Source organism: Xenopus laevis, chromosome 8S, assembly GCF_017654675.1.
Source record: "Xenopus laevis strain J_2021 chromosome 8S, Xenopus_laevis_v10.1, whole genome shotgun sequence".
Lineage (NCBI taxonomy): Eukaryota > Metazoa > Chordata > Amphibia > Anura > Pipidae > Xenopus > Xenopus laevis.
In genome coordinates this window covers 24929591-24951814 of record NC_054386.1, presented here as the reverse complement: position 1 = coordinate 24951814, position 22224 = coordinate 24929591, and the positions used below count along the sequence as shown (strand labels likewise).

General features: G+C 38.6%; 1 pseudogene; it reads right to left on the bottom strand.

Annotated features, from left to right (window-relative positions):
• Positions 1-22224, bottom strand: part of LOC108700488 — a 93493-nt pseudogene that overhangs the window by 16130 nt on the left and 55139 nt on the right.

Here is a 22224-nt window from a genome sequence, read left to right as displayed (position 1 = left end):
GCAAACTGAATTTGTAATTACAGAAATGTACATGCAAGAAAGGATGGTAATACCTGATGGTAATTCTTGTTGAAGGGATACTGCCAGTATTTGCCCCTAAAATGACAATTTTCATGGAAGACTTAAGCACACCCCACTGGATTTATACAGCTCCTGATCAGATCTCAACTACTGTTCAGGTTACCACCTTTCTTAGAACACTAATGGAATGGGTGGGTCTATTATGTGATGCAATGGGAGTATTGGACACATCAAGAGAAAGCCTATTAGGGTCCTGGAGAGCAAGCTGGGTTGATCCAGCTTTAACACCTTCAACCAGCACATGGCTGCATGGTAATTGCTATAGTTTGGTACCGGTGATGTACATTACAAAGTTATTTTGGGTTGAAAAAAGACAAAAGTCCAACAAGTTCAACCCCCTCCAACAGTTTCCTAGCATATGATGATGTGATGATATATTTATAATATACATACACATATATAATCAGCCACCCTGAGTGTTTTTTTACTTCCACAGCCTCGCTGTTCTCACTGTGAAGAACCATTTGCATTGCTTCAAGTGAAAGTTCTTCAGGTCTAAAGGGGTGGCTTTTTGTTCTTTTCTATGTGAAAAATATCTCCACAATCTGTCTATAATGTCCTCTGTTGTACTGGTAAAGAGTAATCATGGCCCTTAGCAAACACCTTTCTCCCAGAGAAAACAACCCCAGCTTTCCTTATAGCTTAAAACGGCCCCTCCGTTTAACAGTTTTTTTATGCAAGAGAGTTATTTACTTTAGTATATATGGACTTACACTGCCTAAACTTGCACAGTGTGTTATACACAAAACTCTCCCAAATCATATTCAATTAAGGTGGCCCCAACACACTTCTAGTGTATAACTTTGCATTTATTGATACTGAAACACATTGCCAATTTGCTGCCAGTTCTCCAAATAAGATCCAAATTAGCTGCAATGTGGCACCACCCTGCAAGGAACAATTTAGCATCATCACCAAAACATACACACAGTGCTTACAATGCCAACCTCATGGTCATTAATAAAGAAATTAAAAAAGTTCCATGGACAGACCCCTGTAGCACTCTACTAGCAACACTGATCCAGTTATAAACAATTCATTTTGCCACCACTCATTGTGAATCTTTCAGCCACTATTCTATTCATGTACAAATATAATGTTTCAGGCCAATATTCATAGGAACCCAGCCACACATATAGCTTCATAAGCTTCCACTACTTTAATTGAAAATTACATCACAGAAATGTCACCATGCACACCCCAGTGCTCACCTAATACTTACAAGCAAAAAACATGCAAAAAAACATGTTTTTCACTTTACTACGCATTCACACCTGTTCTGTGGCTAAAAAGTGGATGGAAGAGAAGACGGAGATGTGGTGCTCCTACAGATGTTTTTAGCAAACACGAGTTCCTGTTTGGCATTTTGGGTTAAGTGATTATAATCACTGAGGAGTGCCTAACATTTGTCACCCCCAGTGATCATAACATTCCATCTCTTTTATGGTCTTCTACCATTCATTTCGTTATTAGCCCCAAAATAAACCAAAATGACCAGCTAGGTCATGACCAGCCCCATCCCATCCAATTATTCTATACCCTAATAAACCACATACCAAACCCCTGTACCAGGAAGACAACAAACTGTTCAGTTTTAGTGATCCTGAATAACAGAATCCCCTATAACAAACATCCAAGTTTGGGCCTGCATCTCCCTTTTGTTCAAACACACTACCAGATTCTACTAACCCAACAGCTCATCTCCAGCTTGTGATATGTGCCCCTTTACATTGTGCATTGTTCTATTGTGATGAAAATTCTAATAATTCTTGGTTATATCATGCCCAGCCCTAGGTCAAACTGCCTACCATACATTCAGAGGTGTTGAGCTGTCCTCCTCAATAAACAGTTTGAATCCTGAAATGTAAGTCTATATTAATCCTTTACATGACATGTAGAATAGAATCCACAGTGCTGCCATTAAAAGTACCATTGTGCTAGAGCATATTATATGCTATATTCTAAGTTTTGGGGGTTCACTTTAATCTATACTGCTCTCGCAAAATGGTGTGCAGAAAGATCAGCAAGGAAAGGGTAAAAGCAAACACAAAGCCTTTGGCCATAAGGGTGATTTTGAAGAAAGCAATGTTCTGTAAATCAGAGGGAACTATTGAACTGCAGTAGACGTCTTATTAGTATCGAACTACAACAGGTTTTATCATTTTTTTACTTATATATTTTTGTGTTAAACTGTATGGTTCCTAAAACCCTTTCTACAAAACAACTAACTCATATTGTTTGCTATTCAAATAATCGTAAAAACCAGTAAGAATTAGCCAGTACCTTTGTAACCTCTCAGATGCCTTGCAGATGGAGTTATCTTTGATGGGCGATCACTTCTAGGTTCGGTAACAAAGGTCTTGAATCTCCTCCATTTGTACACAGTCAATCTGACTGTTGATTGGTGGAGTCTAAACTCTTTAGAGATAGTCTTGTTACCTTTTCCAGCTTTATGGGCATCAATAACACCTCTTTAGTTTGAGCCATGCTAAACATCCACAAATGCTAGATCCCCATCTTTAAATAAAACAGGGTCTCTCACTCCTGATTGCCATAGCATTGACTGAAAACATTAGATTCTGATATTACCTTATATGACACTCCTAAGGATTCACTTACTTCTGCCACACCCAGATATGTTATTGGATCATTTTTTATCAGTAAATACATGACCAAATATAATACGTTTTGCTTCAATTCTTTAACTAGGTTTTCTACTACTTTTAGGACTTGTTTGAAAACAGATGACAGATGGTGTTTTAGGCCACAGTCACATTAAATATATAACGTTTTAAAGGCCATGGGCTTTATAGGTGGAACTACTTCCACTCTGCACTTGGTGGAATGGTGTCTGCAAAGCCTCAATTTGGATTACAAGCCTCATGTTGAATACGTATTGGACTTGCTTCCCCGTGAGAATAAGCAGGTCTCTTTATACTTTAAGTAAGGTTCATGCACAGATTTTTTTTCTGTATCCTGATAAAGGGACGGTTGGGCCCCTTAAACATTGATAAACGGTGGTCTAGCTCAGATGGACAAGAAAAGTCAAGTTCTGTGTTGTGTTTTGTGAGCACTATTAAAACAGAAATAGGTAACAGAGACAGCTTCCCTGAAAAAGCCACATCTCTTCATCTGTTCTTTGGATTTTCTCCAAAAACTCTGCATTCACACAAAGAAGGGTAAAATGTAACGGAGGTATCTGGATCAAAAGTAGAGAATATACAACACGAAAATGTGTTGACTGGACAGCCATAAATCATGGGGCATTTATATGAACTCCTTTGAATAAATGCAAGATTATTGATTTTTATTAGTACAGATATAGTAAATATTTTTTGTCAATCTCTTAACAATGGGTTACAAGATACTTCTAACTAGTATATTGTTGCTTACAATGGAACTGCATGTATTTGTATGCAAACCGTTGAATACGGGAAATTTAAAAACCAGCTGTGTTTTGGGGCAAATGGACACAAATGTATAGTACATTTAAAGAACAGTATGTCCTAACGATACACTTCAACCCAGTGTAACAAAGCCAGAAAAAGAAGGGAGGAAACATATAACAAATACAGCAGAAATTTACTGGCAGCACATAAAGTACACAGAAAGAAAGGACAGCGTGCCTGCTCACAAAGTACACTATCGTTCTTTAGGTTGAACTAGTCATTGATAGTTCCTCAGGGACAGCAGGGGTAAATTTGAAAATTGTTTCCTTGCAAATTTCAAAGAGGACAATAAAGCTCCCCATGTCTTAGTGCACCACCCCTGCTGTGATTTCCCCATCCAAACCTAATCTGTGTCCTGTTTGGGACACTTTCTTTCCTATTTCTGCTGTTCAGTAAGATTTATCTGCATTCAATTGGTTCTAGTCAAATGAGTTTGCTCTGCTTTAGCTTCAAGCACAGGAAGCTTTCGAACAGCCTGTCATGAAGATAATAAGTACTGCAAACTGCAAAGCTTGGCACAAGTGTCACTACAAGATACTGAGCAAGAAAATGTTATCTTCCAAATGAGGAATGTTTGGCACATACATCAGTATTGGCTTTTTATTGGCTGTGTTGTGTGGAGTGATCAGGGATGATTCCCTCTATACAACAAAGCAGATTCTCTGTAATCAAGATAATGCTAGTTTTCAATTGAGGCGCTGCTATTGTACTTATTTTTTTCGAAAGCCTGAGATTGTGCTTTCTTACAACCATACATGCACAGTGCATGAAATACAAAGTGCGGGTGCCCCAGTGAGTCCTACCAAAAATGGCATGGGTGCCAAAGATCCAGAAGCCCCAGACCAAAAGGCACTAAAGGCAACTAGGATCTATGGACAACCTTTGCCTGAAGGCTAGGGCAAGTCCCAAAAATCCAGAACCCCTCCATCACGAAAGGCACAGACAGGGGCAAGGGTCTTCAGACTCTCCTTCTTCTCACCTTTAAACCTTGGGTTCCGTCGAAGCTTCCCCCGGGGCAACAATACCTGGGGCAGCCCAAAAAGATAAATACTGTAAGTGTTATAAATAAGTGCTATGTGTAAAGTACTTGATGTGCAGTTGTGTACAGTATTTCCTGAATTCCTGAATTTCCTGAATGCTTCAACAACCCATTTGGTCAGTAGCATTTAAAAAAAACACAAAATCTGGACTCTCTGAGCCAACAGTGAGGTGCAACCTATTATACCTTTGATTTTTTTTAATACATAGTTTGGAAGACCTAGAGGGTTACATATCAAAAGCTGAAAAGTTCTCATTATTTTCGAAAAACTACTCCGACCAAATCTGCACTGACTTCCCCTCCCCCTTATTTATCGATATATTTTCACCAATTTTTCAAATTTCATAAAATTTTTCAAATTTTTACGGGTTTATTTGGAATTTGTGCCGGAAAACTATGATTTTTTCGGAAACCAAACAACCTTCCAATTGTTAACAAGACATCTGCCAGCGTGACGTCATTTTGACACTTCGCCAATTTACTAACAGTGTCCCTGGAGAAAATTCACTAGCGAAGTAGATAGACTAGCGCAACTTCACACCCTAACGCCTGGCGAAGTTGCACTCTGGCGAAGGGTGAAATTGCGCAAAATTACTAAGCTTTTTTTTTTCTGAATGTTACCTCTTTCGCCAGGAGTTTACTTTGCCAGGTCAGACCAGGCGAAGTGCAATAGATAGGAGTATGAAAAAAAAAAGTTGAACATTTTTCTAAGTCCCCAAAAAACACTGGGGTTTTTTACTTTTTAAAGGGTGATAGGCTGAAAAAGATCAAATTTTTTTTTTTAGGATGCCCACCTTCCCCCCCACATTTGATAACATATGGCACCTAAACTATACTGTGGGCACATGTGTAGGGCATTAGAACACCTCTATGTAATTTTATTAAGTTTCCCTGGGCTTGTGTAGTATTATTTATTGCAGCATTCACATCGATTCAAACTTCTATTTGGTGCTGTATGCAAATTTCCGAACCCTAGCGTAACTTCGAACCGCCAATCGTAACATCGCTAGCGCAACTTTGCAAACGATCGGTAACTTGTGCAAACTTCAGATCTTTGTGAATTTGCTTAGCCCTGGTGAATCTACGCTTGGTGAAGTGCGGCGAAGGCAACGCTGGCGTAAATTCGGATGTAAGTAAATTTGCCCCATTGACTTTTACATGTTCTCGCCAGGTCGGAGTTGGAGTATTTTTTTCATCTGACTTTTAACTCCATCGGACTTTAATAAATCCCGAAAAAATCTAGGTTTTTTTTCCTCTGAAAAAATGGTATTTTACATTTTAAAATTCTGACTAGAAAAATTCAGAGCTAAATAAATAACCCCCTAATCTAGAGTAAATTAAATAGACTTTAATAATAATAATAATAATAGTAATATTAGTAATTCTTTGATAGGTATATCCACATCCAAAATGTAGAAAATATCATAATAATATCTAATACCATTGTCTGTTTGCATCTAGCTTAATAAACGGTTTTATGGACCTCTCATAATTGCTCCTGCAAAGCCTTATCTGGATGAATGGGGACACCGAAGCCAACATTCTATTTCACCTGATAATAGATTGATGGAGGACCAATAGAGTATATTCTGGGAGTGTCACTTTCTTTAGCAGGGTGGTATTTTCCCTTGATACCAAAAAGACAGAAGACAATTTTGCAGGTATGTAAGATGCGCCTTTGCCATTGGTACACCTATTTTGTTGAAAACATACTTGGGACTTTTGGGGATATTCTTGACAGTAGCATATTTCTTTGATACTATGAAAGGGTTTTGTTTTTTGTTTTTTTTAAATTTTCGCTGTTGTATCTTCTGAAGGGTAAACCTTGAGAGCTAATGTATTGCAGATATACACTAAGAATGTTTTCCTTTGGTATACCTGAAGATAAGCGTTTTCCAATTTTAGTAGAAACCCAAATGTTAATGTCAAACAGGCCAATAATGCCAGTCAAATATGTGCAAATTAGAGTGTGAAAATTCTCAAATGTGCATTTTCATGTTCTAATACACCCTATGTGAACTGTGACAGTGACAGATGATTACCATTTGCATTGGCAGCTCTGTCACTTTGTCACTGTAATTTTCTCTGCTGGTGACGTGGCGACATGTGACATTAGCCTAATGTTTTGTAGATCTTGAAAGCTTTTGTGCATATAGCTGTAGTTTGCACCAGGAAGCATCAAAAATTTACCTTGGGGGGAAGAGAAGTAAGCGTTTTGTAGGACAAGCTATTGCGCCCTAAACAGAGACTACCTAGTATACAGCGTTACTATATTAAGTTGCTGCAAAACAGATTGCTGTGCTTTGTTAAAAGATGGGAGCTTGTCCAGAGTTTAGTCTAAGTGCACTGTTTATTACTGAAAACACTGTGTTGGAAGTGTAGAGCAGCTGTGAACAACCACCACCATCTGAAATAATGGTTTGTATGAAACGTTTATTGACTGGTTTATTGTGGACAGTACGTAATTAATTAAGTAGACAGATCTCTATTCGTTTATGATAACTGAAGCGTTCCATCGTGTGCTGTGTGAGCTATTAAAGGAGCAATAAACACAAAGGACAGGTTGCTGTGCAAATTACATACTTAATTTGGGTTGAAAAAAAGACAAAAATCCATCAAGTTCAATCCAATAAACCCCCAAATAATTTTTTCATCCCTCAAGTTAATGCCCTTTTTATGCAAGACATGACTTTGCTTTATCAGCCTTTTATGAGCCTTTGAGTGACTCAGAATGAACTCATTAACATTAAGGGGCACATTAACTTAGCTCAAGTGAATTTCGAAGTATTGTTTTGGCTACTTCGACCATCGAATTGGCTACTTTGACCTTCGACTACGAGTTTGACTTTGAATAGAACGTTTCGAACTAATAATCGTTCGACTATTCGACCATTTGACCATTCGATAGTCGAAGTACTGTCTCTTTAAAAAAAAAATTTGACCACCTACTGAGCCACCTAAAACCTACTGAGCATCAATGTTAGATTATAGGGAAGGTCCCCATAGGCTTTCTAGCCAATTTGGGATTGAAGGAAAATCGTTTGATCGTTCGATTAGAAGGATTTAATCATTATATCGAACGATTTTTCCTTCGATCCTTCGATCGAAGGAAATGCAGTAAATCCTTCGACTTCGATACTTCGACGGTTGAATATCGAGGGTTAATTAATATTCGACCAATAGTAAATGTGCCCCTTAGTGTATAAGTAGCATGTATGTTATTTCTACCAAAGTATATACATTATCAACAATGAACCTTGTTTATCAATTTAGCTGCCCAATTCCCCGTCATATCTCTCTGCAAAGTGACAACACATGCACGTACAAAGCCAAATTCAAGGTAATTAAAAAACAAATTAAGTTAGCAAAGGGCCAAGGACAGACCCCTGTGGTACTTGTCCAATTAGTAAATACAATTATACCGCACCTGTTACTTCGGCCAATTGTTTCTTGGGTGCACGTCCAGAGACCTGTTCATAAGGGTTCTCCACCATACAAATATTTTCTTCCAATAGACAGCACTCCAATAGTATTAAAACCGTCTTTATTTGTAGGACAGCAGCACAGATGCAACGTTTCGAGCGGCACCCCACTCTTTGTCAAGCTTGAGTGCTGTCTATTGGAAGAAAGTACTTGTCCAATTAGAAAATGTAAAATGAAAATTAGAAACCACCACTCTTTGTAATCTATCCTTCAGCCATTTCGCTATACAAGTCAAATTATTATGTTCCAGGCCGATTATTCTTAATTTAATCAGCAACCTTGTGTGTGTGGTACTGTATCAAATGCTTTAGCAAACTCTAAGTAGATCACATCCATTGCCACACCAATATCTAGGCTTCGACTCAACTCCTAATAGAATGCAATTCAATTTGTCACAATCAAAAGCTTCTCTATCGCTAACATCAAACTAACAGGCATATAGTTTTCAGACTAAGAATGGGATCCTGTTTTAATGGTACCACAATAGCAATTCTCCAAACTTAAGGCACCGTGCCAGATCTCAAAGAATCCTGGAAAATCATGTAAAGAGAATTGGCAATCACAGAGCTCTTTTAGCACCCTGTAATGCTATGGTTACTGTCACATGTTCTATTCTCGTTTGAATTTTAAAGTGTCGTCTATGGTTATATTATTAGAACTGGGTCTGTAAAAAAACGGAGCCTTCATAAGCTGGTTTCTTAGTTGTGTAAATACTATATACATATTTTAAAATTGGATTCATTTTGCTCCTCGCTGCAATGCCCTTTTCATTCTCTATTTTAGCTTGTCTGATAGCTTTTTTGCATACTTTATTGGCTTTGGTACCAATTAAAAGTGCCGACTTGCATGCCTTAAATGCACCATTTTTACCTACCAACCTCAACACCAATACTTCTATCAAACGATAAAGGTTCTGTACTGCAACATCTAAAATGCTACTTAACAGATATGCCAGTATATTCTTCTAGTAAGTAAGGATAAAGACATTCCATAGATAATATCAGTTGATGTGTGTTACACAATGGAAAACCAGCTCTTTGCAGCCCCAGGTGCACGATGCACCCTCTGCCTGGGTAAATTAATTCAATACAATGAAGACAGCAGCACTCGTGAAAAAGTGGTAACTTTATTTAAAGGGGACCCATCACCCCAAAGAAAATATTTTAAATCCTTTTTTATCACATTAGTCAAGCAAAATTAACTTTAATTACACTGTATAAATTATTTGAATCTTGTTTCCTTCAGTCTGGGAACTGAGCAAGCAGACAGGAGCCATATTGTGGACACTGTTATTAAGACAAGCCTTGCATCATCTCAGAATCTTGTTTGTGCATCAGAATGGGGGACCTGATGTCCATCCCCATGTCCTGGCTACACAATTAAATGGTGAAGAGAACGAGGGAATGTGTGGAGAGCAGTGACATCTAGGAAGTGATGAATGGAAAGTGAAAGTATTTGTCTGCCCCTCCTCTATGCCTAAGGCTCACAACAGCTATGAATGCTTTAATAAAAAATAGAAATTGGATTTCATGTTTAATTTGAAAAGGACTTTTATTATACAGCTTTTTAAGTCTGGGTGACAGGTTCACTTTAAGTTCCAAAGGCAACATTTTTGGCTTTATTTATCACACCTTGATAAAGGGCTGGATTAACCCTTTCACTGCCAGCAGATTTGGCTGATTTTGTACTTTTATTGCCAGACCATTTTTGAACATTTTGCTCCCTCTCACTTTAAAGGCCTTTCCTGGGGGGGGGGGTCTTTTATTTTACTCAGGAAAACAATATATCGTTTTTTCAGGACAACCATCAGTACACATCACCCTGAATCCAAAATAGGTAGACATGTCTTACTACTGCATAGTACAAAGCAGCAAAGCTTTCATATTTGGCAATTGTGATATTTCCCAAAATTACCTCAAAACTTCCAGTTTGCAGCATCTTATCTCTCAAATAATATTTGGAACCAGGACAAAACACCCTTAATATGAACGCCTGGGGTCCACTGAACGGTTTAATGCTCAATATGCATAAGCATCCCCGCAAGCATATTATGGGGCAGATTTATTAAACGTCGAATTTTGAATTTGAAAAACGTCGAAATTCAAATTCAAAAAGACCAACCGAAATTAAATATAGTTTTTTTTGACCGAATAGGTCCGTTTTTGATTGAAAATCGAATCATACGTATAGAAGTAACATTTGCTTGAATTCGATTCAAAGTTTTTCCAAAAAAACCTTTAATTTTTCAAAGTCCACCAATTGACTCCAAATAGGTTCTAGGAGGTCCCCCATAGGCTAAAACAGCAATTCAGGCAGGTTTTAGATGGCTAATGGTCAAAGTCAAAAACTTTTAAAGAGACAGTACTTTCTATATTCTATATTTGAATTTTTAATTTTTTTTAAAATTCGAATCGAATTTGGACTTGAATTAGCTTGAAATTTGAATTTTTTAAATTCGAATTTTCACTTCGACCATTGATACATCTGCCCCTCTGTGTCATATGACCCCGTAACTGTACAAAGACCCCTAGGAAACCATATGGTTTTGGAAAGCACACATTCTGACAAATTAAACATAAGTAAATATGGAAAATCAGTGAAATAACAAAATAACTGATCTGACAGCATGATTAGTGGTAAAATTTCCTGATCCAATAGTCAAACTGCTCAATAAACAGTTTTTTTGGTACAAAATAGTAAAAATTAGATAAATAAAAAAAGTAAAATAAAAAACTATTTGTGTATGCATGTGAGTACACATTTAAAAGCTATGTGACAGTGTGTATGTGTGCATGAAAGTGTGCAAAAAAATAGGCACCCCCCTGTCCAAAAAAGCCTCAAATGCAGCAAAATGCAATCTTTAGCAATACAAACGTAAACGTGTAAAAAAGGGCTACTTAACATTTTTTTGTAGCAGAAGTGCTCCTAGCAGCTATGGAGGGAGGGTTCCTGGGAGCATGGCAAGTCCTGATGTCGCAGCAGCAGCTGATTCAGGAAGTGAGTGGGCGGAGCTTATGCCTATGGTATTTGACTACTAAAATCCACCATGATACAAGAATGAAGTAAGACCAGCTCTGTTCAGATGAGAAAAGTATGTCAATAATCATGGTTCTAACAAATGACTGAATCAACGTTATCCCAGAAGATCAAGACAAGGAGCAGCAACAACGCAAAAACAGATGCAAAAACAAAACTTAGGTCCCTGTAACAAAATACAATGGTCCTTATGGCCATGGTTTGTATCCACCAATTTATCATTGATGGAGCCCAAAAACTGGTCATCTACACTAAAAAAAAACATGCTAACTTTGAAAATGTTCAATTTACTCTCTTTTCTCTTTAAAATCGTTTTACCAGGTCAGCCACTGGAAACCTGCTGGAACACTGCAATTTGGAGATGCTCCACTCAGTTTGGGATTCTTGCTGTTTTTTTAACCCGCTTTAAAATTATTCTCTCACAGCTCAGCAGCCAGGGGAATGTAAATCCTGTCTCTGATCTTGAGGCCTCTTCAGATGGAGAAAGCTAAACTTCAAGGGTAACACTGAATATCTTTTGGATTAACCGCGGGAAAGTTTATACAGGTGGTGAGAGAGTAGCAGGAAATTAAACCAAAGCTCGGCTTCTGTGTGATTTCACTTTCTTGCCAAGACCCATCTCCCTAAACAGCCACCCCACCCCATTTTCACACTGCAAGAATCCAAATTGTGTTTTGCCAACACAATATCTGCCCATCGAGACCACTGGGTGGAATTAATGTGTTTAGGTTGGAAAGGTCAATTTTTCTGGACCAATTTATTTATTGCCCTTACAGCCATTAAATTGCCCTTTGTACTCCATGATTTATTCCATGGGACACTATGGCTGTGTGGCTTTGTGGGCACGCTACGTGCATTCCAAGTGGAAGGACAGTTATATGAATGAGCAAGGAAGAGGGTCTTATCTACTTTAGTAGAATAACATTATACAATGTGACCCAACAAATACCTTGATTGACTTCTACCCCTTTAAACTTTCCAGGTGTTCAGTTTTGCTTGCTGTTGTTTTTTTCTACAGTACAATCTAGTACATTCTAGTACGTTCCACCTTCTTTTTATATTTCAACACCAAATGTATATGCACACTAACAGAAATAAAGTGCAAAGAATGAAGCTAAGATGAGGTGAGGAAGATTTCATTGTACCTATTACAAAATCAGACAGCACAAATAAAAATAATCACAGTTATTATTTCAGTAGGCAACATAATGCTAGTGTAGGAAAAGGCCATTCACAGGTCATCCCAAAACTGGATGAGTAAAATTTCAACTAAAGAGGGTGCATGAAAAGGAGGGAGACAGATGCATAAAACAGCCCTGGAGATCAGCAGAGAGAGGAAAAGAGGGTGAGTCTACTCAGTATTTATACTTTCTTTTTAGGAGTCTGACATAGAGCAGAGCAAGCCGTGACAATCTGACAGCTTGACCAGAAGAGATCTGTACATTGTTACTAACATCTAGCCTTCATATTGGCTTTTGCAGCACAAAATTTTACTGGGTTCTGCTTCAAACTCTTGTGAAATATCTTATCAAGTCAATTTTCAATTTTAAAACAAACATTTTTATTTGTGTTAAAGGTTTTACACTATATTTTGAGTATTGCATGTTCCATTACAGCAGGAACAAATCTCTGGCTTTCCCTTACTGGGTTTTGATACATGCAAATTGTGTAACATAGCCTAACAAAGTGTAACATAGTGCAACATAGTAAGTTAGGTTGAAAAATGACACACATCCATCACGTTCAACCTTAAGTCTGCATATAACCTGCCTAACTGCTAGTTGATCCAGAGGAAGGCAAACAAAAAACATTTGAATTCACTCCAATTTGCCCCAAAGGGAAGCTGGAAGGACCTACTTGTAAATAAAGCATTAGAGAGTAGTGATGTGCGAGAAATTCTTGACCCGCACCTGACCCTAACCCGGCCCCTCCCAATCCGCATCCTGCCCGCTATTGCCCCCCTATTTATAGACCCTAGCCTGACCAGTCCAGCAGTGATGTCACAGAAGGGGTGGGCTCGAGTAAATTTAGGAGCTGGAAGTGCTAGGTCGCGGGCAGGGAGAGCAGGAGAAGAACTTGACATGGACCCGTCCGCCACCCGAAGATTTGGTGCAGGAGTCAGCCGAACCGACGCATCCCGTGGGTCCCTTGGGTTTCAGCCGGCCCGCACATCACTATTAGAGAGGTTATTGTACAATCCCCTTATATATTTATACATAGTTATCATATCCCCCCATAAACATTAAAAGATAAACATTTGTAAGTACCCACGCAAGACCCCCACACAGTGCATTCTCCAGCATTTTCTGGGTGTCATTCAACTTATGACACTAATGCGAAATACATATGGAAAACAATTTTAAAACATTGGAAGGTTTTAAAAAATTATGTTAAACTGGGTAAATTGTTTACCTTGCCCCCAGTGTTCTCATACAAACGTGGCAGAAATGTTGGTGATATTATTAAAAAGAAAGAGCAAAAAATACAGACAGGGTGGGCACTTTTCTCCCTGTCTTAATTGTGGCCATTGCACCGGCATTATTAAAGGTGATTATGTGGTACAAAACACAACATAAAGGGCTTTCATACCTGTAACTCCCAGGGAGTAATTAATTGTTTAAAATGCCCATGTGGCTTGGCATATATTGGCCAAACAAGTAGACAGGTAAAGACAAGGTTAAACAAACATAAGGCTGCCATCAGAAATTATAAACCACCACAGAAAGAACAAACTAGGGAGATTAGTGACAAAAAGAAAAAGCAGGAAACTTTTTCATATAAACATTTTTTTGAAGAAGGACATAGGACATCGCAGTTAAGATGGCAGGTACTAGAAAAAATACGAACACCTGGTCAAGTTCTCCAGTTAAAATTGGCACAACGTGAGGCTTATTGGATATGGCTGCTACAGACGCAGACAGCAAGGGGGTTAAATGAAGAGTTTAGCCTGGTGTGTTATTTGTAACTATGTATCATGTTGCCATTTTGTATCATGTTGCTAATTTGTTTCCATTTTTCTACAGATTCCCCTAACTTGATATTTTTTCGATAGAAAGTAATAAGAAAAGGAAAGGTATGATTAATTCCTTCCTAAGTGAATAACTGTATTAGGTCATTAACCCTGTATTTTGATTGTATCCATCCGTAAATGTTTTTTGTTTTTTTCGAACCTTTCAGCTAGTTGATTGTTTAAGGACTTTACATGAATTACTGATGAAACTCCAATTACTTCCTGGATCCTGGACTTTTTGTTTGTATATCATTTCTGGACTTTTCTTGGGATGCAAGGGAAACCAGATGGCTCTGGTTATTTCTTTTGACATTTAATTGTTAACTACCTGAAGTGGGTGGAGATTGCATTTTTTACATATTTAAGGGTGGAGGTGGGAGGCACAGATCACCTGACGAAGGGGTACGCCCCCGAAACGTTGTAACCTTTTTGGCTTGACATTAAACACGGGTACTAACCCTTTCTTTCCAAATATTTTTATTAGCATATTTAAAAACAGAAAGAACAATGAGCAGCAAAGCAATAGCTTAGCATAACAATTGTCAATTACATAATAAAAAGAAATATCATGTAGCAATTCATTGTTAACAAAACATCAAATAGGACAATAACAAAATTCATCAAAGAAAAACAAAATTATATAGAATAAAATAAAATAAAATAAGGTCTTCCTCTTTATCAACAAGCATAAAATATTTACCCAAATAAATATATAAATAAAAAAAAATTATCACATCTTCAATCAGCCTTAGAATGACAATGAGCCAATTTAGAAGAGGAGTTTTCATCTGAATTATAGCAAAATTTTTCTATGAAAATTCTATCTTCAGACTTCAGAATTTTAAAAAGGGGAGACCAGAGTTTAAGAAAATTTTCTCTTAAGGTGGCCATACACGGATAGATCCGCTCGTTTGGCGATGTCGCCAAACGAGCGGATCTCCCTCCGATATGCCCACCTTGAGGTGGGCAATATCGGGCTGATCCGATCGTGGGCCCTAGGGCCCAACGATCGGATCCTAGCGTTCACCAAACGGGCGGTCGGATCGCGGGACCGCATCAACGAACAGATGCGGCCGCGATCCGACGGGATTTTTAATCCCATCCGATCGAGATCTGGCCGACTTTCGGCCAGATCTCGATCGGGGAAGCCCGTCGGGGGCCCCCATACACGGGCCAATAAGCTGCCGACACGGTCTGTCGGCAGCTTTTATCGGCCCGTGTATGGCCACCTTAAGACCTAAATTACCATACCTAAAACCTATTGCTTCATCAATGCAGAGAGATTTAAGATAGGACAAGATGACCTTTAAATCTGGTGAAGTGTCTTGGATCCAATATAAAAAGATGGATTTACGAGTAGCGGCAATGACCAAATGAACAAAATTCTTATAATTATTCAAATTCTTAATCTTTGGAGTACCGCCTTCAGAAGACAATGCCCAAAAATCTAGTAATGCAGATTCAGGAGACAATTTAAGATCAATATTCAATTTTTTTTTAAAAAAAAAAAAATTTCAATCAAACTCCGCAGCTTAGAAATGAAAGGACATTCCCAAACATAATGATATAAAGAAACATTCTCGGACTTACACTTAGGACAATAAGAAAGTGAAACACCCTCTGTATTCTTAAAGTAAGATAGCTTATAGCTTAAATGGATCAATCGAAAATGTTAAACTCGCCAACCCTCGCATTTAATACGTTTATTGAAAGTTTTAATAGAAGATAATAAATGATGAGATGTAATGTTAATTTTCAATATGGATGACCACTTTTTAGCTAAAGTTTGTAAGGGATTGAGATTTTTAGGAGAAGACCTAAGACAAAAGTCAGGAATATATGATATCCTGTTGTAGGAAAGATCCTCTATAATTTTTTGAAATCCTTTACATAAAGGAAGCTGATCAACAGCAACACTATTTTTATCTAACCCACATAGCCATAAAATGAATTAATCTATCACAAGGGTACTAACCCTAAGCAGAATACGTGTGCTGGAGTTCTTCGTTTGTATGCAATAGTGGAGGTGCCGTCCTCCTATGCCCCAAGCAGCGTGTATGATACTGAGAGACCAGGTGTTCACCTGCATCCTTTGGCTGATCTACGAGAAAGAGGGGGGTCTGCCAAGCTTCGAGCCACCAGGATTTCTCACACAGTGAGTGGGGAACAAAGTTATTCCCCCTCCCTAAAGAAAGCCGTAAGCTCTTCTGCTTCCCCAAGTTCCGGCTCTTCTGCCGAATACAGGCTCCTGCTTGTGCTTCTGTTCTGCACCCCTAGTGGTAAAAAAAAAAATCAGTGCAAGCTATTAATAATATTGCAGGAGCCATAGGGATTTTTTCTATAGTTATTCTACCAGAAAGGGATGCTTTACTTTACGTGGCAATTCGCTACAGAGGCCGAAGTCCTGAAACGGGGCCTGTCCCTGTGGGATGGGGGCGGATGGTCAGCTTTTTACAGAGTTTTCTAGCTATGGAAAAATAGGATGAAAGGACAACAAAAGCTGTCTCGCGTTTTCAAAATCCAGTGATAACACTGCTCTTGTTCTGCAGGGAGCTTCTTGGGATCATTTTGTTGCTTCTCTTCTTAATTACATGGCTCAACCATACATACTTTAAAGGGATCCTGTCATCGGAAAACATGTTTTTTTCAAAACGCATCAGTTAATAGTGCTACTCCAGCAGAATTCTGCACTGAAATCCATTTCTCAAAAGAGCAAACAGATTTTTTTATATTCAATTTTAAAATCTGACATGGGGCTAGACATTTTTTCAATTTCCCAGCTGCCCCTGGTCATGTGACTTGTGCCTGCACTTTAGGAGAGAAATGCTTTCTGGCAGGCTGCTGTTTTTCCTTCTCAATGTAACTGAATGTGTCTCAGTGGGACTATTGAGTGTTGTTCTTAGATCTACCAGGCAGCTGTTATCTTGTGTTAGGGAGCTGTTATCTGGTTATCTTCCCATTGTTCTGTTGTTTGGCTGCTGAGGGGGAAAAGGAGGGGGGTGATATCACTCCAACTTGCAGTACAGCAGTAAAGAGTGATTGAAGTTTATCAGAGCACAAGTCACATGACTTGGGGCAGCTGGGAAATTGACAATATGTCTAGCCCCATGTCAGATTTCAAAATTGAAAATAAAAAAATCTTTTTGCTCTTTTGAGAAATGGATTTCCTTGCAAAATTCTGCTGGAGCAGCACTATTAACCAATTAATTTTGAAAAAAATGTTTTTTCCCATGACAGTATCCCTTTAAATTCTCCTACTACTGCTTAGTCATTTAATACAGTATATCGCCTCATGAGCAGATCTGGGGGAGAGGTTCTGTACCTCCTCAGGATTTGTGAGGCAATATTTTATGTGGATATCATTAACTTGTCTTCACTTTCTTGCAGCAAAACACAAATGTTTAAGAAGCAAATGAACTTGCCAAAATCCCCAAAAATGTTAAACCACAGTACAGTGTAATTGGACCCTATAAATAAACAGAATTATCTCTAGAACAAACATTCTGTACATGGTGAACAGTTGGAAATGTTATTTATACAGGTTTTGAAATGCGGCAAGGGAGTCATGGATTGTTGCTTCCCTCAGAGCCATACACCTTGTAATATTCACTGATATGATGGACATAAAAATATACTCTACATAGTTTTTAACTATTGTTTTATATACTTTACCATTTAAGCAATAAAAAGGGTAAATCTATAGTCAGAATTACTTCAAGTACAGATTTCTTAAATTTGGATAATAAGTTGCTTTAAAGGGAACACATATTTGACATAAATGACATGCTTGGAACCGCAAGTGTTTTTCCATTTACCCTAGAACTAAAGACATTAAAAATTAATTCCTAATAGTTTGTAAAGCCAACATAAAGGCTTAGGCTAGATATGATTTACCATAAACACAGTAATGCTGTACCAAGCTGAAAGAATGGGCAATTGAATAACTATTCTGAAAAAATGAAAACAGAGAAGAGTGAATATTTGTTATAAAAATTAAAGACTGGGGACCTAATTTGTTAGGGAATTTGTGTGGGAAATAGGGTAGTATACTTTAATACAGCTTAATATAAATGCATTAAGTGGAAAAAACAATGGTAGTGTTAATGCCTAGACAAATCTATGTAGTTAAGGAAATCGTTTTCACAATATTTAGCTCCTTTGTGTATTAAAAATATCAAGCATCTGTGCCTATGCCATAATTCTCCCTGTGCCCTATTGGCACATTCCAAAGCTTCCTCTCACTATGCAGGAGGAGGGGACTTTCTCCTTTAATATCAGGCTGAACAGAGGCCAAAAGATTAAAGTGGGTCAGGACAAATAGGGGTGCACATATCCACCCCCAATAGACCGGTACCCCTGGAGCTTGTCCAGGCCACTTGCACAATAGCATTAGATGCATTGGCACACTGAAAAAAAAGTAAGAAAAATCAACATTTTTATCATTTCAAGAGTTCTGGAAGTAGAGAAAGGTTAAATCAGGTTTTGCATTTAAATAGCTGAAATACAAACATATTATTATACTGTATGACTGAGCTTATCTGATCTTTCAGTGGTAATGGCTAGAACTGCTGACTACTGCCTTACAGTCATTCTGGCATAATCACATAGATTTGGGGTAGCTACAATCAGGGGCATAACTACAGAGGAAGCAGGGGGCCCAGGAGTCAGGGCCGGAACTAGGGGTAGGCAGAAGAGGCACCTGCCTAGGGCACAAAGATGTGGGGGTGCGGGGCAGGTACCTATTCAAAAGTTTTCTGCCTACCCCTAGTCCAGGTGACTTGTTACGTTGCTATTTCCATCACTCACTAACTCCCCTCCCTCCTTCACTCCCTCTTCTGGCCTTCCCCTTCGTTACTGTGCCTTGTCTTCTTTTGGCAATTGCACACGCATGTGCGCAGTTGCGAGTGCGCGCAGACACGTGGAGGAGTATCTGACCGGGTGCCTAGGGCGCCCTGTCACCACGGCCCAGCCCTGCCAGGAGTTATAGGGGACCCATGAGGCCCTAAATAATGAGCAATTTAAACATATATTGTTAAAAAATGACAACCTCTGGTTATGTTGGGGGACCAAAAATGTATTTGCTGTGGGGCCCAGTAAAATCTAGTTACACCACTGGTTACAATGGTCTTATTTTCTAAAAACAAATTAAAAAAAATGTTATTGCTAGATATTCCAAATTCTGTATAGTACAAAGTGCCAGTCAGATTTAAAACAACCCCAAAATGTATTTTAGTAAATACAGAGAACCCATGATACGACTGTAAGGTCTTTGTGGCAGAACAATTCTGTATAGCAGGTCTCCATAAGAATAAAGATGCAGAGAACCTAACCTGGTTTGGGTGAGATGAACTAAAAGTAGCCAAAAAGGCCTTCATGTGCAAGAAATGTTGTGTTAAGCCTTCAGAATGTATTTAACTGCCTCGTGCCATACACACAGCAATTCCTTATTACCCAAAATGAGAGTTTAACTTTCACATAAGGAATTATGGGCGGAGACATGCAAATCACTCCTTTATGTCCTTGTGGCCAACTATGCATCCAGAACCACTGGTTTTATAGCACAGATACAGCCTAATAGTTCGGAGCCAAATATCCAAACTTGCAGACAACCTGTTTCAATCTTATTAGATCTCATCAGTGCAAGTTATTGGACCATGAGTGGGAATAGTGAGAATAAAGAAGCTAATGCTAGAGTAAGGGCTGATTCTCGGCCTGTGCATTTCAGCAGGCTTAAAAGTGTGGCATTAGCCTTAAGCCATGGATACATGGAGTGAGCTGCGTAGTTGTCTGTGGTGTTCATGCAAATGGCCTGTAGATGTCACTGTGCTCATACTTATACTGTGCATACGTCCTGGACAGCTTGAAAGTGAAAGCTCACTGTTGTGTAATGCCTGCATGTCTCTGCTAATAAAGCACTGTTATACTCTACTCATCCTCGGCTACCCAAAACATAACATTGTCCACATGTAGCTTTTAATCAAGTGGAGAGAAGCATCTCCCTGTAGTTGCCATGACAATTACACCTCCCGTCTATGTGAAGTGGAGACCAGCCCAAAAATGCAAAAGTGGAGCAAAAACAAGTGTGACATGCCCTTAAAATGACGAAATGCAGGGAATATTATTGGATAGTGTTGGTATGTACTGCACAGAAACTGCTCTTGTTCTAATTGTTGCCTTAGTGATAAAATTATATTCAGACAGAATATTAATCAGGAATTCATTCCATGCTGATGCTGGTCCACAGCAAGAAAAAATACACAAGGTATAAATAAACAAGTAAAAAAATTTGACTTTCCTATTGTTAATTAATTGATTTCTTTATCTAATATGCCCTCCAGTAAATCATTTCTGCATAGCAATTTCATTGCAAAAGTAAATACTTCTATCCTGCTGAGCCTGAGGTCTTTATCGTGATGTTAGCATTGTGGCAATATGCGATAGTCAGCTTCTTGGAAAGGAATCTCAACATGCAGTGGGAAAAAAACAATTTACCTATATATTCTATAAAGGCACTGTATTTAAAGGGGCAGTATACCCCCTTGCCCCCATGAGTTCAATGAATAGGGCTTGTGCTGAAAACATTTATAGTCTTTGTTATCTTTTCAGCTTAAAGGGCAAATGGGGTGTTGATGTTACTCCACATTTGGTCCTTGTGAGGTAGGTAATTAAATTAACAGTACACAGATAATGCAGGTGGGGTTATCTGTGCACTGGTAATCTTATTGTTTATCTTGCAAGGACTAAACATAGACTAGCTTCAATCTCCCTGCTTGCCTTGTTTAGTTCAATAAATAACAAAAAGTAAAGGTCCCCCATAGACGCAAAGATTTCTCTTGCCGAACAACCGATTTTAGCGAAGTCCGACTCCTGTGCTAACATAGTTACTTGCCTGACCCCAAACCATTAACATTGTATTGTAAACACTACAAGTAATTGTAAGGGCAGGGGCACACGGGCAGATTCGGGGAGATTTAGTCACCTGGCAAGTAATCGCCTCTTCTTCGGGGCGACAATCTCCCCAAACTGCCTTCCCCCTGCCTTCCGCCTGGTAAAATGAAAAATCGCCTGCGCCCAAAGTTTCCTCGTGAGGCAACTTTGGAAATCGAAGCGCCGCGAGTGCCATTGCGCTAGTGTTTTCTCATTATAGCAGGAGGAAGGCAGTTCAGGGAGATTGTCGCCCCGAAGAAGAAGCGATTAGTCGACAGGCGACTAAATCTTCCCGAATCTGCCCGTGTGTCCCTGCCCTAAGGGGCCTATTTACTAACTTTTAGGGGCAGATTTATCAAAATGTGAGATTAGAGCTCACTATGGAAAAACTCATGTTCTAGTCATTCCTATGGAATTTTTAGAATCATATTCATCAATCGAGTACCATTTGATAAATATGCTTTTAAAAAAATCACATCAATTAATAAAACAAATTGTAGTATGGTAAGTTCTAAATTCTTTAGTCACAATTTGATAAATCTGCCTCTTCAAACTAGAAGCTTCATAAATAAGCCCCTATATGCATTTTCATATGTGTGCTGGCTAAAAGGTTTTAAAAAGTCTTCCCTCTGTATGGCTCAAAGTCAAGGGAGAGAAGACCAAAATGCTGTTAACAATTTACTGCTTTAATTGTTCAATATTGTGTCCAATGAATTGTTATGTTTGTACAAATAGCAGAACTCCTATATTGGATAGGCACAGGCAGTACTGATTCAGCAAAACATCTCAAAATGAAACAGGCTAGACTTCAACATTAGAGCTGGCTGACTTCCTTGGACAGTGCAAGGGCCAAAGAATTCCCTCTGGCAGCAACAAAGTTGAATAGAGATTAATACAGACGGACACTGGCACCAGTCAAAAATAACAGGGGGACAAGAATGTTGAGTTATAAAGAATAAGGAACCAAAAACAAATAAAGTTTTTAACATATATCACTACAAAAAAACTGTAGCTACCAAGAACACAGAGAAAGTGACAGGCAAATTACAAAGAAGTGGATAGTGGTAATCAACTCAAGTCAAAATGATCTGGTTTGTCAATTCATTACATAATCATAATTAGATTGCTTAATGATATGTCCTGAGCACAGATAAATTGAATGAACCACCACCACCATCAAGTCCTTGTCCTTTTATTAA